This window comes from Cornus florida, unplaced genomic scaffold (assembly GCF_030987335.1).
Source record: "Cornus florida cultivar Cherokee Brave unplaced genomic scaffold, ASM3098733v1 CherokeeBrave_3.0.0_Hap2_Chr02, whole genome shotgun sequence".
In the NCBI taxonomy this organism is placed as follows: domain Eukaryota; kingdom Viridiplantae; phylum Streptophyta; class Magnoliopsida; order Cornales; family Cornaceae; genus Cornus; species Cornus florida.
Window position 1 is genome coordinate 93,585,235 of NW_026775572.1, and position 18,522 is coordinate 93,603,756.

An 18,522-nucleotide genomic window follows, 5' to 3' on the forward strand; every position below is an offset into this window, starting at 1 on the left:
GAATCTCTCCCCTTCATTCTAAACAAAGATCCTTTGGAAACTTGCATGTCCCATTTTGACCTCTCGAACTTTGATATTGACCAAGCCATCTAAGAAGTGAATTCGTTGTTTAACATTGGTGTTATCATGGACTTTCTTCCTTGGAAAGTGCCAAAATAACCACTTCCTTAACTTTCCACTACTCCTCTAGTCCCTTCTTTGAAATCTCCCCCACAACTTGAGTTAAAGCCGCTCTCGGCCCACCTCAAGCATGTATTTTTTGGTGCAAGTCAAACTCTTCCAGTCATCATTGCTTAAAACCTTTTAAAGGATCAAGAAAATAGCCTTTTAGCGGTGCTATAAGAGCACAAAGAAGCTATTGGCTAGGCAGTGGCTGATTTGAAATGAATCGACCTTTCTATTTGTATGCACCACATTCATTTGGAGGACGACGCTAAACCTTCTAGAGAGGTACAGCGCTGATTGAATCCCAACATGAAGGAAATGGTCACAAAAGAGGTGATCAAGCAACTAGATGCAGGAATCATCTACCCCATATCTGATAGCAAGTGGGTGAGCCCCACTCAAGTTGTTCCTTAGAAATCCGGCCTCACCGTTGTTGAAAATTCAGCGGGAGAGCTCATGCCACAACGCACCACCACTGGGTGGCATGTGTGCATTGACTACCGGAAGCTAAATTCTACCACTAGGAAGGATCATTTCCCACTCCCATTCATTGATCAAATCCTAGAGAGGTTAGCCGACCAAAGCCACTATTATTTCCTTGATGGTTATTCCGGCTATAACTAAGTGGAAATTGATCCGCAAGATCAAGAGAAGACCACATTCACATGTCCCTTTGGAACATTTGCCTATAGGCGCATGCCCTTTGGGCTATGCAATGCACCGGCAACCTTCCAAAGGTGCATAATGTCCATATTTTTTGATATGGTTGAAAAATTCTTGGAAGTGTTCATGGATGATTTTTCCGTCTTTGGATCTTCCTTTGACTCATGTCTCCAAAATCTATCCCTTGTGCTTCAAAGATGCAAGGAGACAAATTTTATTCTAAGTTGGGAAAAGAGCCATTTTGTGGGCCATGAAGGCATTGTCTTGGGACATGTCATTTCTAAAAGGGGAATTGAGGTCGACAAAGCCAAAGTTGAATTGATCTCTAATCTTCCCCCTCCAAATTCTGTCCGTCAAATCCGTTCCTTCCTTGGACATGCCGGCTTCTATCACCGCTTCATCAAAGATTTTAGCAAAATCTCTCGGCCCTTGTGTAATATTCTTGCCAAGGATGTTCCATTCAATTTTGATGAAGCTTGTTTGGAAGCTTTCAAGAAGCTCCGTTTCATCAGCCTCAATCATAAAACCACCCAATTGGTCTCTTCCATTTGAGATCATGTGTGATGCATCCGATTATGCATTGAGTGCGATTTTGGGCCAGCGTGTGGACAAGCTTCGACATGCTATCTATTATGCTAGCAAAACTCTCTTTGATGCTCAGTTAAACTACACCACCACTGAAAAAGAATTGATAGCTGTGGTGTATGCTTTGGATAAATTCTGCTCTTACCTTTTAGGATCCAAGGTCATTGTCTTCTCAGACCATGCCGCTCTTAGGCATTTGCTGGCTAAAAAAGAGACCAAACCTTGCCTAATTCAATGGATACTCTTACTCCAAGAATTTAACATTGAAATCCAAGACAAAAAAAGGACAAACAATGTTGTCGCTGACCATCTCTCTCGTTTTCTCATTGAGAAATCTTCTGAATTTGCCGCAGTTCGTGATTCCTTTTCAGATGAGCAACTGTTTCAGATTTCTCATTCAAATCTTCCATGGTTCACGGATATTGTCAACTACCTTGCGGTAGGAAAAATTCCCTCCAAATGGTCAAAACAAGAGAAATACCGGTTCTTCTCCCAAGTCAAGTATTTCTTTTGGGAAGATCTTGAATTATTCAAGTATTACCCGGATCAAATCATCCATAGATGCATTCCCAAAAATGAATTCACAAGTGTCCTAAATTTTTGCCATACCCTTGCTTATGGGGGTCACTTTAGTGCCAAGAAGACCGCTGACAAAGTCCTTCAAAGCTGATTCTATTGGCCTTCCTTGTTTCGGGATGCTTACAAATTCTGTAAATCTTGTGAGCGTTGCCAAAAGCTTGGCTCCATGTCTAGAAGAGATATGATGCCCCTCACTCCCATTTTAATCATAGAAATTTTCGATGTGTGAGGGATTGACTTTATGGAACCATTTCCATCTTCTTATGGCTTTGAGTATGCTCTTATAGCTGTGGATTATGTGTCTAAATGGGTTGAGGCTGAGGCTACCAAAACCAATGATCATAAATTTGTGGTCAAGTTCATTTAATTGAACATTTTTAGTTATTTTGGTATACCCCGAGCACTCATCAGTGATGGTAGATCTCATTTTCGAAATCGCTATCTTAAATCAGTCCTTTCTAAATACTCCGTCATTCATAAGGTTGCCACACCTTACCACCCTCAAACGAGTAGTCAAGTGAAAGTACCTAATCGTGAGATCAAGCATATTCTGAAAAAAATAGTTCGTCCGAACTGCAAAGATTGGTCATTGAGACTAAACGATGCATTTTGGGCCTACCGGACAGCGTATAAGATGCCCATTGGCATGTCGCCGTATCGACTTGTCTTTCGCAAAGCTTGTCATCTCCAGGTCGAATTAGAGCACCGTACATTTTGGGCATAAAAAGGTTCAACTTTAATTTTCAACAAGCCGACTCTAATCGCAAATTGCAACTCAATGAGCTTGAGGAAATTCGCAATGATGCTTACAAAAGCGCCAAAATCTATAAGGGAAAGACTAAAGCATTTCATAACAAGCACATTGTCAACAAGTCTTTTGCCCCTGGGCAGAAAGTTTGGCTTTTCAATTCTAGATTGAGACTCTTTCCCGGTATACTTCGTTCACGGTGGGATGGTCCATATGTCATCACTTCTGTCTTTCCTTATGGTGCAATTGAACTCCAAGATCCTACCAATGGATCTCTATTTAAGGTTAATCGCCAAAGGCTTAAGCCTTATGTTGATGGCATAGTCTTAATTCACAAAGTAGAGAAAGTCCTCTTGACGGACCTAATTTATGAGGACTAATGCAAAATCCTTGTTCGTCTAGCTATCGACGTTAAATTTAGCACTCATGGGAAGAAATTCTTCCAATTTCCAAACTTCCCTCTTTCGAGTTGCCTTGGCCACAAATTTTTCGAAAATCAGATAGGTAAAGCCAAAATATGATCTCTTTCAAAATTGTCTCAAATTGCATTCCAAAAGTCACAGGCGGTTTTCTTAGCCATTTTACGGTTTTGGTACCTTTTTCGGAATTTTTCGCGATTATATTTGCAATTTTCTAGTCCAATCTAAACCTCATGGGAAATTCAGGCCTCTAAGGTAATCGCTTCTGAAATTGCATTCCAAATTCCATTCCGAAGGGTTTACGCGGTGTCTCGGGTCTAAAAGAGCTTAAGTTTCCAATTTCAGGATTTCAATCCCGGCCCGGCCTTCGTTAGGCCCAAAAATCAAAGTATGGAGGTTCTGCCTAGAAGCTTGGTGGGCGCCCACCAAGCCCTTGCGAGCGCCCGCGAAAATAGGCAGTGTACTCAAGTCCCCGCGGGCGCCCGCCCATCGTCGCGGGCACCCGCTGCCCGTCACTACAACTTTTAAAATGGGCGTCCAAACCCATTTTAAGTCTTTTAAAACCTCTATCTCCTCTCTCTTTCGGCCTCCAAACTTCTTCTTCACCCTTCAACCTTCCATCTCCTCCTCTTTCATCCTATCCTCTTCTTCCATCCCCAACCTTCTTCCTCCTTCCTTAACCCCTCATCCTCATCTCCATCAGCAAAGAAAAAGGGGATTTGTGCTCTCCATTGTTGGGTAAGTGTCTAACCTTTGTTCTTCTTTCAATTTTTAATCATGTAGAGGCTGGGATTAATCGAATTGAAGTGTGGTTTGTGCTTGGGACTTGTATTGTTGATTACGGGGTTCAATTTTTGGGGATTTTACATCTCTAACTCCTTTTTGTCTCTCTCCCTAATTTTTGTCCACACCAGGTGTTCGTTAAATTGCCCGAACCAACTTTTTCACTCAAATGGCTCCTAAAACCTCTTCCAGGCAAGCTCGTTCTTCCGAAGGACCTTCCGGGGAGGCCCCCATGCCAAATTGGGCGGATTGGCCCATCGAAACCGAGGCCAAATTTGATATCTAAGAGGGTTTCGAAAACAATCCGGAAACCACGTGGGCGGTCCGCGAATTGACGGAGCGTGGCCTCGCCTCTCTTTTCAAGCCACGCGCTAGTGGTTACTATCCGCGTGTGGTCCACCTATTTTACGCGAACATGTTCCATTCATGCAGTAACCCGGACGTCATTAACATCACTGTTGATGGCATCATTTTTAAGTTCAAACTTTGGGACCTTCCTATGGCTTTGCTCTGCCCATTGGCATCCCCGGTGGATAAAGCGGGTCTACCTTTGTACGTTGTGCCTCCAGATAATCTAAAAGTGGTGGACGGTGTGGAAGAAATTTGCCACAACCAATATACCGGCAATCGAACAACCAGCACCAATAAGTCATTTCTCCCATGCCGGCTCTGGTTCCTGGACTCAGTCCAAACCAAAAATGTCTTTCCTGTGCCGAAGCATTCTGAACGTAAAGGGGCTTTTCTGAACACCCTTTATGCCACTGAGAAGGAATAGTGGTTCTGCATCCCGCAACTTGTCTAGGACCAAATTCTCAAGGTCTACAACGATCTAATTATGTTGCGGTCGAGCAATGCCATCACTTGGGCATTTCCTTTTTCATACTTGATCACTCGGTTGCTCAAGAACAAAGGGTTCAAAGCGCCCCATAATGAGGAGAAGTTAACTGATGTGTTTCATTTTGACTTTAGGGTTTTGAAGTCCAACACAGTTCAACTCAAGACTTCCCGTTAAGCTTGCATAGGTAATGTGTTGGATTGGGGAGCTCCAACTGCTCATATTGCTCTGGCTTCGCCTGTTGCTCCTGTTGCCCCGCCTCCACATGCTATGCCCAAGGCCGCTTATAACTCGCTTAGCACTCGTAATGATACACTCTAGCTGCGAGTCGATGGCATCGAGGGCATCCTTACGAACTTCCGTAAAGAGACTCTGGAGAGGCTTCAGGCGACTCAGGATGGACAGCAGACTTTGCAGACCATGCTCTAGACCCTGATTGATTGCGCCCCAGGCAGCGCTGGTGGCTCATCCTCCACTCCGCTTATGGAGTGATTTTACCCTTTTCGTATCTATTTCGCTTTCTAGTTGTACTTTATAGACTTATTTTGGGTCGTGTTTGGCATACCTTATACTTTATCGTGGGCCGTTTTTGGCATGCTTTTCAGTTCCTATTTTGCACTGTTAACTGCAAATTTTTTGCTATTTTGCATGGATGTATGGTTTTTAGGCACATCAATTGCAGTAGTTTAGTTTTATTTGTGCTAGATTTTATAATGCTTGTTGTGTATAGATGTGTTTTGACAGCTTTTCAGGATCAAGTTTGGGGGCATGCTCTTGGAATTCGCAATGTGGCTTATTTTTTGCACCACCACTGAATCTCCTCCTCCACTTGGTACTATTGTTCCATGTATCCTCTTTTCTTTTTCATTTTCATTCTTTGTCTTCTCACATTGAGGACAATGTGACATTCAAGTTTGGGGTGCATTAGTGTATTTTTGGGTATTAATCCTTTGCTTGGATGTTTAACTATTAATCTTTTGCTTGCATATTTAACTTGATTCATGTAAGTTAATAAAAATCATTTTTGGGAAGCAATGATAGAGTAATCTTGGAACTTGTTGGAGATTGAAGCATACGTTTAATACTTTGTGTATAGAAGCAAATGATAATTTTTTAAAAAATAAAGAAAAATCTGAAAGGATCATGTGAATTCAAACTGGTTTGTATAAAGGCTTCAATTAGATTTCCATCGGATTTCATACTCTTCTACGCTTCACGCTGCACAGATGCACACCGGAAACTCAATTGTGAAGCATGCAACTTGATTGACCTTGACCTTGACTCAGTTGATTTGAATTGATGACCCTAATGAATGGATATCTTTGGCATTGAAGCTAAAAAAAAAAAAAAAAATGAATACGGATAATGACTAGTTGAAGTTCGTAGCCTTGCCAATTCGAGTTATTAAGCCCTAGGAGTGTCTTTACACTTAGCACCCTAAAGTCGTCGGGTTTGGGAGTTGCTGGCCTAACGCTTGCTACATGGGTTGGTTAGAAAGCTTAAGGGACTTAGGCATTACACTGTCATTTACAAAAATTAAAATAAATAAATATGGTTCGTTGGAGTTCGTAGCCTTGCCAATTCAAATTATTAAGCCCTAGGAGTATCTTTACACTTAGCCTTCTAAAGCCGTCGGGTTTAGGAGTTGTTGGCCTAACGCTTGTTACATGGGTTGGTTAGAAACTTAAGGGACTTTGGTATTGCACGACCATACTATGTATCTAAAAAAAAAGTAGCAAAAGTTGTATTTTGAATAAATTCATGCCTTAGAGACCTTATTCAAAAAGGGAAATTCAATGATTTGAAGCTTATGTTTTGAAATTGGAAAAAGAAGGTAAAAGCCACATATTGGGAATCCAGTTCACTTTCACTGAAGTTAGAGTTGATTTCTACTAAAGAAATGACAATTGAAGTATTTATATAGACTATGATGTTGATGCATGAGATTTAAAATTTGTTTAGCCATTTTGTTTATTAAGGCTTTATATATGTAAGGTAGTCTGCTTAATGATCCCGTCTCCAGTATTCTGTCTATTCCAGGTTACATTTGAGCTCTGCATATATTTTCTTGCACCATGATTGATGCATGTTGATAGCATTTCAAATGTTGTCATTTTTGTTATGAGTTTCATTTTTGGTTTTGCTATGGGACTAGCAAAATATAAGTCTGGGGATGTGATAAGCGCTAAATATTGCATTATCAAGCGCCCTTATTTGCATTAGTTAAGTCCATTAGTTGTCTATATTGAATATATTTGCCTTAATTGCATTCTTTTGTCTAGTTTCAGGTTGGTTCCCCTAGGAGAGGTAAAAGTGACGCTTTGATAAGTTTTTAAAAGATTAGAGTACGCTGTTGCCAGGGACAGTCGTTTTTGCAAGTCAAGTAGTCCACGGAACTCATGACGCTCGATACACAAAGCCCAAGGAAGAAGAGTAGCGTCAGCAGTCCGTGCAAAAGGAGGTTCAAGAGCATATATTTTCAGCGCAGACCCAAGAAGTTGCGGGCGCCAGCAAGAAATACGCGGGCGCCCGCCAAAGTCTCCAGAAGCATATAGCCAATGCGGGGCCCTGCCGTGTCTCGCGGACCCCCGCCATCAAACACCGCGGGCACCCGCCAAGCCCTCGCGGGCACCTACCAAATATGCCAGTGCACTCGAGAAGGCGCGGGCGCCCGCTAATTTGCAGACAACTCTACATTGTTTGGTTCAAGGTTGTCCCCTTGACCTATTTTTGTGGTCCTAATTCCTCCTAGGTTTGTGTAGCCACGAAAATAAAGGGAAAATGAGTTTTTCTCTGGCTAAAGAGGGGTTTGGAGTCTTGGGAGAGGGGATCTCTCATTTTAGCAAGCTTCTAGAGAGAGAAATATTGTAAGGTGAGGGGTTTGTGTGTTTTTGAGCTCCAAGGGCGAAAATGGTGGGGATAATAATCATCTCTCCTTCATCCATTGCTCCTATGGGTAACCAACTCCCTATCTAGGGAGGTGATGAAGCCCTCTCTAGTAAGCATATTCTAGTCTTGGTTTACTTTGGGGAAAATGATGTATATATGTGATTGCTCCATAATCTAGAGCTTACACTTAATGTAATGAACTGAATTTGATATAAATGATCATGTTGAATCTATTATCTTGTCTTAGAATGTATGTTTTCATGGTTGTATTGCTTAATTTTTCATAGTGACAATGAAAATGAGATTGTGGAATGGTTTTAATGGCGTGTTGTATGAGAACCTTGTTAGTCCATGGCTTAGGATTTCCCTTTGATGGATTAATCTTGATTTTTAATTTCATGTGCTCCTATCATTTAACTGAAGGCTTGATAATCTCTAGCTTAGTGAGCATGTCTAGGGCTACACCCTAGTTTAGGTAGTTAAAGCATGTAAACCTTTGATAAGTTATTCTTGCCTATCGATTTCATGAACTTCTTGAAGGTAATGTAACAATTTTATGTTATTGCATTCCATGATTACATATATATATTGTTTCCCCAAGTTAATATCAATTAGCATGTTAATAGGGTAGGTAGTGGATCCACTTCCCTAGACCTCTCTTTCTAGATTTCTTTTTCTTGAATTCCTTACATTTATTGTTTTATGTGCATTTCAATTCCAGTTACTAAGTGACAAACCAATCAAAACTCTATACATCTTTTATCAAACTAAAACTGAATTTAAAGACCTTGGTTGCCATAAACTAGCAGTCCTAGTGGTTCGACTTACCTGTCCAATAGTCCTATTTTACAATGATTTGTGCTATTGCAAAGGGTTGATTTATTATAGATCGAATCTTAACCGATCAATAGACATATGAATAGAATGAAATGATCAATTGGAAGTATTAAACCACATAAATCATTGAATAAACAAGATTCATATATAAAATAAGTGTTAAGACAAGGTTACAACACAAATCCCCTCAAAACACAAAGCATTAGAGTTTAGAAGGCATGCTTAGGGCTAACTCTAACCCCAAGAAGATGTTTAGCCACTCATTAAAGTATTCATCCAACCCTCAAGGGCTATCTCTATGGTAGGAATGACCTCCTTCTTGATGGAAATCCTAGAAGAATGGAAGAACTCCCAAGAATGTGTCTCTAGCTTCTCCTCCTCTCTTTTCTTCCTATCTAAGAATGTTTCTAAGTGTATGGGATGATATATGAGATATGTATGAGATATGTTGTAAAAGAGGCTCAAAATCCTTATATAGGTAGGTCAAGTGTCACACCCAATGGTCTGGATTCGTGCACTAGGGTCTTTGCAATGATTGCACCATGAGCCAACTTTTAATGAGCTGGAACTTATTGTTTTTCGGACTTGAGGAAGTTCGATCGATCGAACTATTATGAGATCGATCGAATTGTGCTGAGATCCATCGAATGCTGCAGAGATAGATCCATCCTTGACGGCGCCTTTTTAAATGAAGACAAATCTCTGAGATATTTTGGGATATTTTGGAAAGAGACAAAAGTGGTAGGTGGGGTGGTAGGTGTGGATAGGATCAAATATGTTCAATCGATCGAAGAATGGTTAGATCGATCGAACATTGTGGAATCTTTTGGATAAGGACAAGGGCTTAGATCCATCTTGAAGTGTCCAGATCGATGTTGCTTCGATCGATTGAAGTGATGTTGAGATCGATCAAACTTGCTAATTTCCACAATTTGCTTCATTCTGCTTCCACTTTGCTCCTTTCTTCCATCCAGCTTGAGTTAACTTCTTTAATGCTCTTATTTGGCTGAAATAACTTATTTTTAGGATAAGTGCCTGAAAAGGGCAATAACATGAAATTAGTCTAAAATGGGAAAGTAAGATAGATAAAGGTCCTAGAATACCTATGCTTAAGAGGTTTAATTACGCACTTTTCAGTGCTCATCACACTCCTAAACTTAAATATTGCTAGTCCCTAGCTATAAACTACAAAGTAAAGGAATGAAATGAATGACTATACAAGTATGAACTAAAAAGGAATGAAATGATAACGCCACTTTTGTAGGGAACACGATTACATTTAGTATATGTAACAAGCCTTTTAAACCCCTAGTGGACGAGTGAAGTCTCGTGAGGGTTTCTAGAAATGATACCCACAAACATTAAGCTCATGATCACTAAAGAGACACCAATATTGCAAACAAGCATTGGGAGAAAACTACCTCGAGTATGCAATTTTTTAACCATTTCCAAGCAATCACCTAAAATCTCAACATCAAGCAAGCAAGTATGGTCCCCTACACATCAAGAAAATGATCATGCAAATCAAAACAACTCTAGAAACCTTTTTAAGTGGACCGGCATCAAATATGTTGCTATCTAAGCCAACTAAAGAAATGATCACATCCTTACCCTCAAACTAGCACACAAATCTAGTACCGATCATCAAGACAAAGAGCGGACCTTTTATTAAAGCTTTATTGTTCTAGGTGCACTTATTCTTTTCACTCGATTTTTTTTTTTTTAACTAATCTTGAGGATCAAAAATGGAAGCATAGTGCAATGTGCTAATCTATTACACTTTCTAACGATCTATGAGGTCGAGCGTTAGGTCAATGACTCCCAAACCGAACAACTTTAGGGCATTAGGTATTCAAACACCCCTAAGGACTTACAAGCTCAAATCAACTAGGCAATAAATCAAAACAACCTCCATCTAATCATTTCCCACTTCTCACCTTTTAGGAAAAGTCCTCACCTTTTTTTTGCTTTTGCAATTTTTTTTTTTTTTTTTGGTAGCAAGTTCAATTATTAACCTAGAGTTTGGGCCCTCCACCTTTCGGCGCGAGAAATTCAGTGCTTGATGAGGCTAGAATCCCGGCTACTCAATGAAAAGGGGTTGTTATCCACTTTTATCAAGATGAAAGCTTTCAATGCACTAGTAGCTTAATTAGGATATAACCAATTCAATAATCAACAAAGCATGTACCCCACAAATGAATACTAGTGTGCGTCTGTGCTAGTATAGAATCCTAGAGTGACTCTCAAAACAATCACAAAATCAGGATGATATGAATCACAAGTGCAAGCAAGATATCAATCTTTTAAACAATTTACTCCTAAATGGCATCCACAAGACATACAAGGAGTATTGGCCTCTCAAGTCAAGCATTTTTTAAATTTTAAGCAATATAGTCCTTAAAAGATCAAAATCACAGCTAGTTATGGACCAATCATAGAAAATCCCTCAAATACACAAGTCATGCTTAAAATTTTGAATTGAAAGCAAACACTGCAGTTAACACCATTACTCCCAAACTTAAATGGCACAGTGTCCTCATTGTGCAAAGAGAATAAAGGAAAGAGTATACCAGTGCAACTAAGGCAAAGAATGGTCGGGACGCAAATATCCAAAGTGGGTAGTATAACCCCCCCCCCCCCCCCCCCAAACTTGGAATTAACTACGGTCCTGAAAAGATGGCACTTGGATAAAACTCATCAGATAACAAAAAAGGATAATAACAGTGCACAGTGGACATGCAAGTATAAATGGGATAATAAATAAACTACAAAGAGAGGAATAAGGGTGGTCCTAAAAAATTTGGGCAGCATTCTCTCTCACTGAAGTCACTGGGATGCACCTGATAATGGAGTCAATAACAGATAGGTATATAAATATAAAATCCAGACATCCAAAAATATCATGCATAAAAAGAAATAATGTACAGCACATCATAGTGTCTAGGCCAACAGACTGGCCGCAAAAATATCAAATCAGTAGCAATGTAATAGTAATATCACAGATATATAAAATGAAAGTAGAGAGATAGGGAGATCAGGCAAAGGAGGTAGGGCGAGTAGCGCTTGATCCGTAGCGCAGCCATGACATCTGAGCGGAGAGATGCCATATCAGTGCTAAGGGAGGCCACATCGGACCGAAGAGAGACAATGGTATCCTTTAAGGTCTGTATACGCTCTCCTAGGCCGGGTGTCTATACTGGAGCGTCAGGTATGTCTGGGTCGTGAGAATGATGTTAATCCTGACTAGGCTTTGGGACATGTAATGGCGACTCGACAGGAGAGTGATGTGGTAGCTCCTCTGCTGGAGGCTGCTACTCTAGGTCGGTTTCCATATGTACTACAGCCGTCGGTGCATCTGCTAGATCGTCTGCTGCTGCTGCCATCTCCGCCTCCTCTGCTGCTAGGATAGCATCCTCCTCCAGGCTCTTAATCAGAGCATTGTAGCTCTTGCTCCAGTCCTTCTTGCCGTAGTGGCAAGCCCCAGACTCGGAACGCTTCTGTGGGTGGAAAGGGTAGCGTTGGTCTCGTAGAATCTGTGTGATGAGATGAGCAAATGGAAGATACTTAGCCCGCTTAGGATTTGCGTTAATGTAGTCTGTATAGAGCTTTATCATGACACTCTAGTAGAGTGCCAAAATGGAGAACCACTGCCCGGTGTAGAAAGCATATAGGGTTGCCAGGAAGCCAGAACGCCACTGGATCTTATGCCCCGCCATACATACATTTCGGTACATGACCGAATCGAAGAACCATAGGTCGTCGAGCAGATAAGTCCTGGTGGCGAAAGTCTTGCCAGCTACATAATGGCCAGTAAGGGCAACGGCCATATCTACATCAGAGGGCCTCCTCAGAACAGGATAATCAAGTCCTGGAGGGCAGACATGGGGGCACCTAGTAGATGTAGCTAGAGTGTCAACGGTGATGCGGATGGGATACCCATCAATAGTAGTCTGCAGCTCTGACGGATTTACCCAGGGCCGGCCGAAGGTTCTGGAAGAACATCCGAACAAGCCGCGGGAACACTAGATAAGTAATTGGCGCCAGAATAGCTAGAATGTCGCGCCGCTCGATGTCATCGAAAGCTGCCCGGGTCAAGACTGACCGGGAGAAAAAAGATATATCAAATACTGACTCATAGGATACGGAAAGGCGTCTGAACTTCCAGACAGGTTGGTCTTGGACCTGGCCAGGCTGTGCCGGTGGTGGAGAAGGAGAAGATATATACTCATCCTCATCGGGATGGGATGAAGGCAGAAGCGGTAGAGGTAGAGCAGTCAGACTGAGCCGGGGCTGGCTCTACATACTCCTGTAACTGCTCAAGCTGCTCAGCTTACTCTGGAGCTAGATCTGGAACTGGATCCTGAGCATGTGAAGGTCTTGCCTAGTCCTCTACATGTTGTCGTACCCTTCTCGGATACTGTCAACGGGCGACTATCTTAACTCGTGCCATAGCCTGTAAAAGAACGAAACACTTGCAAAGTTAGTAATCAGATAAATAAAGAATTAAAGCACAACATATAGAAACATGTTTGTTAAGTAAGATAGATAACTCAGAATAATGGACATGAATCTATGCAAGAGATAATGCAGCCAGGTAAACAGTAACTAAGTGAAGCATGCTAAACAGTGTAAGTATGGAATGCATCCAATGTGGAAAATACAGGTATTGGGCATCAAGAAGCTAGCATGAACACTATAGATGGTGTGTGAAGTGTACATATGCAAATCTATGAAGTTCGATCGATTAGGAAAATGTGAGATCGATCTCTTTCAGATCGATCAGGAGTAAGTTCGATCAATCTTTCTCAGATCGATTTGAGAAAACTTCGATCGATCGAACTGCTTTGAGAAATTTGAAAAGTCACAGATCTGTGACGTGGATGACACAGGGGGTAACCAAGCAAGCTTGTGGGCCCCCCTACACCTCAACAACACAATATTGATCACATATCCTTGCACGTGGCCCCCAAAATCGAATCAAACTCAAAGTATATACAAAAATATATACACATATATATACATATATATACACATACTTCAAAGATCAAATATGGCAAAAAATCATCAAAGAAACTTAGATCTATGCATAGAAAGCACTAAAACATAAAGATTGAAACTTGAAATCCAAAAATGCAACTCAAACTTACCAAATCTCAACGAGAGAAGTGGTCCGAGAGAGAGAGATGAGATCTGAGATGGAAAATGAAGTTTCGAAGCTTATGGAAGGTTGTCGAAGGCTCGCCGGAGGTTGGGAAGGTAGGTTGTAGCGGTAGGAGATGATAAGGGTCGAGATCGATGTGTAAATCGATCAAATGACCCTAGGGTTTCTATTTTTAAAAACTGCCTCTGACATATTCGATTGATCTGGAAATATCTTCGATTGATCGAACATAGACCGATCTGAAAAGAACTCAGATCGATCTACCTTTCAAAACATATTTTTGGAAATTTTTAATTTTTTTTTATTTATTTTGAGAATATTTAAAATTAAAATATTTTTGAATTAAAAATAAAAATAAAATCTTTTTGAGGTTTTTAAAAATAAAATAAAATAAACATTAAAAATAAAAAATGTAGTCAAAGTCAAAGTCAACAACGAAATACAGATAGATCACTCTAAGATCGATCTGGAAAATGCTTCGATCGATCGAACAGGTAAAAACCTACAGACAAGTTTGAACGATCAGACAGAGAACTGTTTTATACAGGGTTCAAAAATTTTCCAAGTGTTGGAACTGAAGATCGATCTGAGGGAATTTTTGATCGATCTTGAAGTACTCAGATCGATTTGAACTAAAGTTCGCTAGATACACAGAGAGGTGAAATATGCTGGTTTAATGCAGGAATGAATGTTCGATCGATCGAATATCCTTTGAAATCGATCAAACAAGTGCAAAATGACTATTTTCATAATGGAAGTGCATGCATTCTCAATCACAGTTCCTAGCAATGTGTATAAGCCCAGAATATATCTAGACGGTGCAAGAAATGAAAGGTAAAATAAAAATGAGGGAGGAATAAGGTTGTAAACCCTACGAAGCATTTTACTAGTCTTTAACGTCTCTAGCAAGACGTTGGGTTCGTTTAGCCCGGATCAAATATCTTGTTATGCATCCCCTCCTTGACGGGGTCATAAACACTTTGAACCCCATCCAACAAATGGTTCTTTAATGAACTTATTGGATTTGAATCAAAAGACATTGATGGTCTTTGGTCAAAACAACTCTTGGGTTTCCATGCCCTTTCAAACTTTGCTTTTGAAGTAATTTTCTTTGAATCCTTTTTGGTAAGCAAACCAGTTCAATATCAAGTAGAGACTCAACTTTATCAAATTCATTGGCAATGCATTTTTCAACAACACACACTTCTTTTTGCTTGTCTATGGAATTCGGGGTCGGATTAAAGATGTTCAACTTCACCTTCATATGCCCAAATGAGATTTTCATTATTCCCGTCCTACAATTTATGTTGGCATTCACGGTTGCCAAGAAGGGACAGCCAAGGATAACGGGAATTTGGCTCTTGGGGTTTGGAACCGGTTCTGTGTCTATGACAACGAAATCAACGAGGAAGAAGAATTTATCAATCTTAATCAAAACATCCTCAATGATAACCCGGGGCTTTTTAATGGATCGGTCGGCAAGTTGCAAAACTACCGACGTCGATTTCAAGTCTCCTAAGCTCAATTTGACATACACTGAATAGGGAAGAAGGTTGACACTTGCTCCTAAGTCTAGAAGAGCCCGATTAATGACATAGTCACTAATGATGCAAGAAGTAGTAGGTGAACCGGGGTCCTTAAACTTTGGGAGAATGTTATGTTGTAAAATGGAACTCACTTGCTCGGTCAAGACCACTTTTCTTGGTACTTGGCTTTTGTTCTTCCTCTCTTGGGTGCAAAGATCTTTCAAAATTTTGGCATAAGCTAGAATTTGCTTAATTGCATCCAAAAGTGGGAGATTGATCTTCACTTGCCTAAACACATCAATGATTTCATTAGTCTTGGTATTTTGTTTGTCAAGAGAAATGGATCCTTTCAAGGCATCTGAAAATTGAGCTTTAGGCTCAAAAACTTTTTCAAAATCTTTCTTTGAAGAATCTTCAACACAAGAATTTTTCAAACTATCACAAGAATTTTTCAAATCATCTCTTCAAAGCTTTGTTCAAATCATTTTCCATTACTCTTTCCATAAAGGGATCATGCATATACAATGAAAGAGGAATAGGATGTGAAACGGGACGGGTGTCAACTTTTGGTTGCACCGGTTCACTCTCTTCATTGGAAATACTCACTTGGTTGTCCACAATTCTCCCACTTCTCAAGGTTGTCACAGCATTGACATGTTCAATTGTGTGACCTTCCGATGAGGAATGAGTCTCCATAACACATTGTTGCTTTGGTGGTGCATTCAAAGGCATCTTCCCTTTCTCTCGCATTCAAAGTACTAGCTATTTGCCCTACTTGGGTTTCTAGCTTAGCAATGGATTGGGAATGGGAATGAAGCAATTGAGTGTTCGCTTCTAGAGTGCCTAGAGCGGTCAACACATTTTCCTCAAAAGCAGGACTCCTAAAATTTCCTTGAGAATATGATGATTGGTTAAAAAAATGAGAATTAGAGAATTGATTACCATGCGATTGAAATAATGATGATCTAAAACCTTGGGAACCTTGGCCTTGCATTGGAGGTGGAACATACTTGTTTTGAAAACCACCTTGGGGAGGGTTTGAGCCTTCCCCTTGGCTTTTCCAAGAGAAGTTTGGATGGTTCCTCCAACTTGAATTGTAGCATTGACTTGCTCATGGTTTTCACTTGGCACATATCCATAGGGACAATTGGAAGTAGAATGTAAAACACTTGAACAAGTCACGCAAGATACATTAGATGCACGATGATGAGCATGATTAGGGGAGGAAGATACTTGATTCGTCGAAGTTTGGTTAATCAAAAATTGATCAAACCTTTAAGATAAGGATTTCATCTCGACAGCTATGTCATTAGAATTGTCAACTTGATATAAGCCAACATTTCATTAGAATTGTCAACTTGATATAAGCCAACATTCTTCCTTCCACCTAGATTTCTACCATTTTTAGAAGATACAATTGCCACACATCATCCTCATGTTTATCAAGATAAGAACCACCCATAGATGCATCAACCATACCCCTGTGACTATCCGCCAAATTTCAAAGAAATATTGAACTAGTTGCCACTTAGGTATGTCATGATGTGGGCACTTCATAAGCAAGTCATTAAATCTTTCCCATGCCTCATGAAACATTTCCCCATCCCCTTGAGAAAATTCTCTAATGGAAGTCCTCATGGCATTAGTCTCAGAAACCGGATAGTACTTCTTTAAGAACTCTTGTTGCATTTCTGCCCAAGAAGTTATCGAAAAAGGCCTAAGATTATTGAACCAATGTTTTGCCTTGTCTTCAAAGGTGGAAGGAAAAAGTTTAAGTCTTAAAACCTCTTCTGGCATGTCCGTGTATTTCACGGTGGAACATACTTCAAGAAACTCATCCAAATGCTTTTAAGGTTCTTCATTTGGAAGTCTATGATAGTTGCGAAGCATTTGAATGGTTTATGGTTTAATCTCATAGTGATATGCTCTAAATGGGGGCAGTTGAATGCAAGTGGGTGCATTATATTCATTAGGCACATAATGGTCTCTTAAAGAAATAGAGGATTCACAACCAGCGGTGCTACTTGGACACCTTGATTACCTTGCATAATGGGAGGTTGTGGAGCAAAAATTAGCCGAGGCATTCCCAATGGAACTTGGCCTTGTTGTTGTGGTGGAATGAATGGTCTAGGCATGCCTAATGGTATTTGAATATTTTCATGATGCATATTAGGGTGGAGGATGCCTTGTTGGTCTATGTGACCAAGGTCCTCCACATGGTCGTCATTCAATTCCTCCATTGGTAAAATGGAGTGATGAGAACTACTTCTTCCCCTATGATTACGAACAACCGATTCAAGATACAAATTAGGAGAGATAAGAGTAGGATTTAATGACCTACGACCATGCATACACTAGCTAAACAAATAACAAGTAAGTAACAATCACTTCGCCCCTACAACAAATCAATCAACAAACATTCTCCACATACATTAATCCCATACTCCCATGTTTGAACAACATGCAAAGAAAAGTAAATTGCCTCTATGCGGGCTCACGATTTATCTAAGAATTGAAAACTTGCCACCACGCAGGCTGACGATTTAACTAGAGATTGAGTTAGAAAGATCTCACAAAGGGTCCTTAAGCAACTTCAATTCATTTTCAATTTTCAAGCTTTGCTATGCTTTGCAATTTTTTAAATTTTAGCTCCTTTAAGTTTTTGCTTAGCTTCACTTGGCTTCCTTACTTTCAATTCTCCTTTGCTCAACTTCCTTGCTCAATTCACCTAGCCAATCAAGAACAAACACAATAAGTAACAAAAGTAAAATAAAGTAAAGACACGATCAAAAGAGTACAAATTCCTATTTGTTTCCAAAATATGGCGTTGTTAATTAGAATCCCCGGCAACGGCGCCTAAAACTTGGTGTGTGTCGTAGGGTACAACCAAATTTGTGCAAAATAGTGTGGCCAAGTTTTAAATTTATAAATACCACTACTACCTCTAACTAAAAATGTAGCTAGGGTAAGTAAGGATCGTCCCAAAGGATTTTTAGGCGTACTTGCAATGGAAACAATGTATAGGGTTAGTAGGTCGAATGATCAAGAGATAGTGTGTTTGGTTGATTAGACTACAAACTAAATTAAACAAGTTCAATATAGAATAAGCAAATTAAATGAAATTTAGAGAAAACAAGAGAGTGAGGTCTTGGGGTTTAGAGGTTACCACTAAGCATCACCATTCTAGCCATTCAATGCATAATTAATGAGGGGTAACATGTGTTGCAATTTGAGAGTGTGTGATTGATTGTTTCAACAAGTATGGATGACCAATTAAGCATATATTGTTTAAGCAATCTAGTGAATAGCACAATACATCAAACTAAGCTATT

General features: G+C 40.1%; 1 pseudogene; it reads left to right on the forward strand.

The window, feature by feature from the left end:
- The first annotated feature begins 16,724 nt into the window (after positions 1-16,724).
- Positions 16,725-16,822, forward strand: LOC132298079 (small nucleolar RNA R71; annotated as a pseudogene).
- The last annotated feature ends 1,700 nt before the right edge of the window (positions 16,823-18,522 follow it).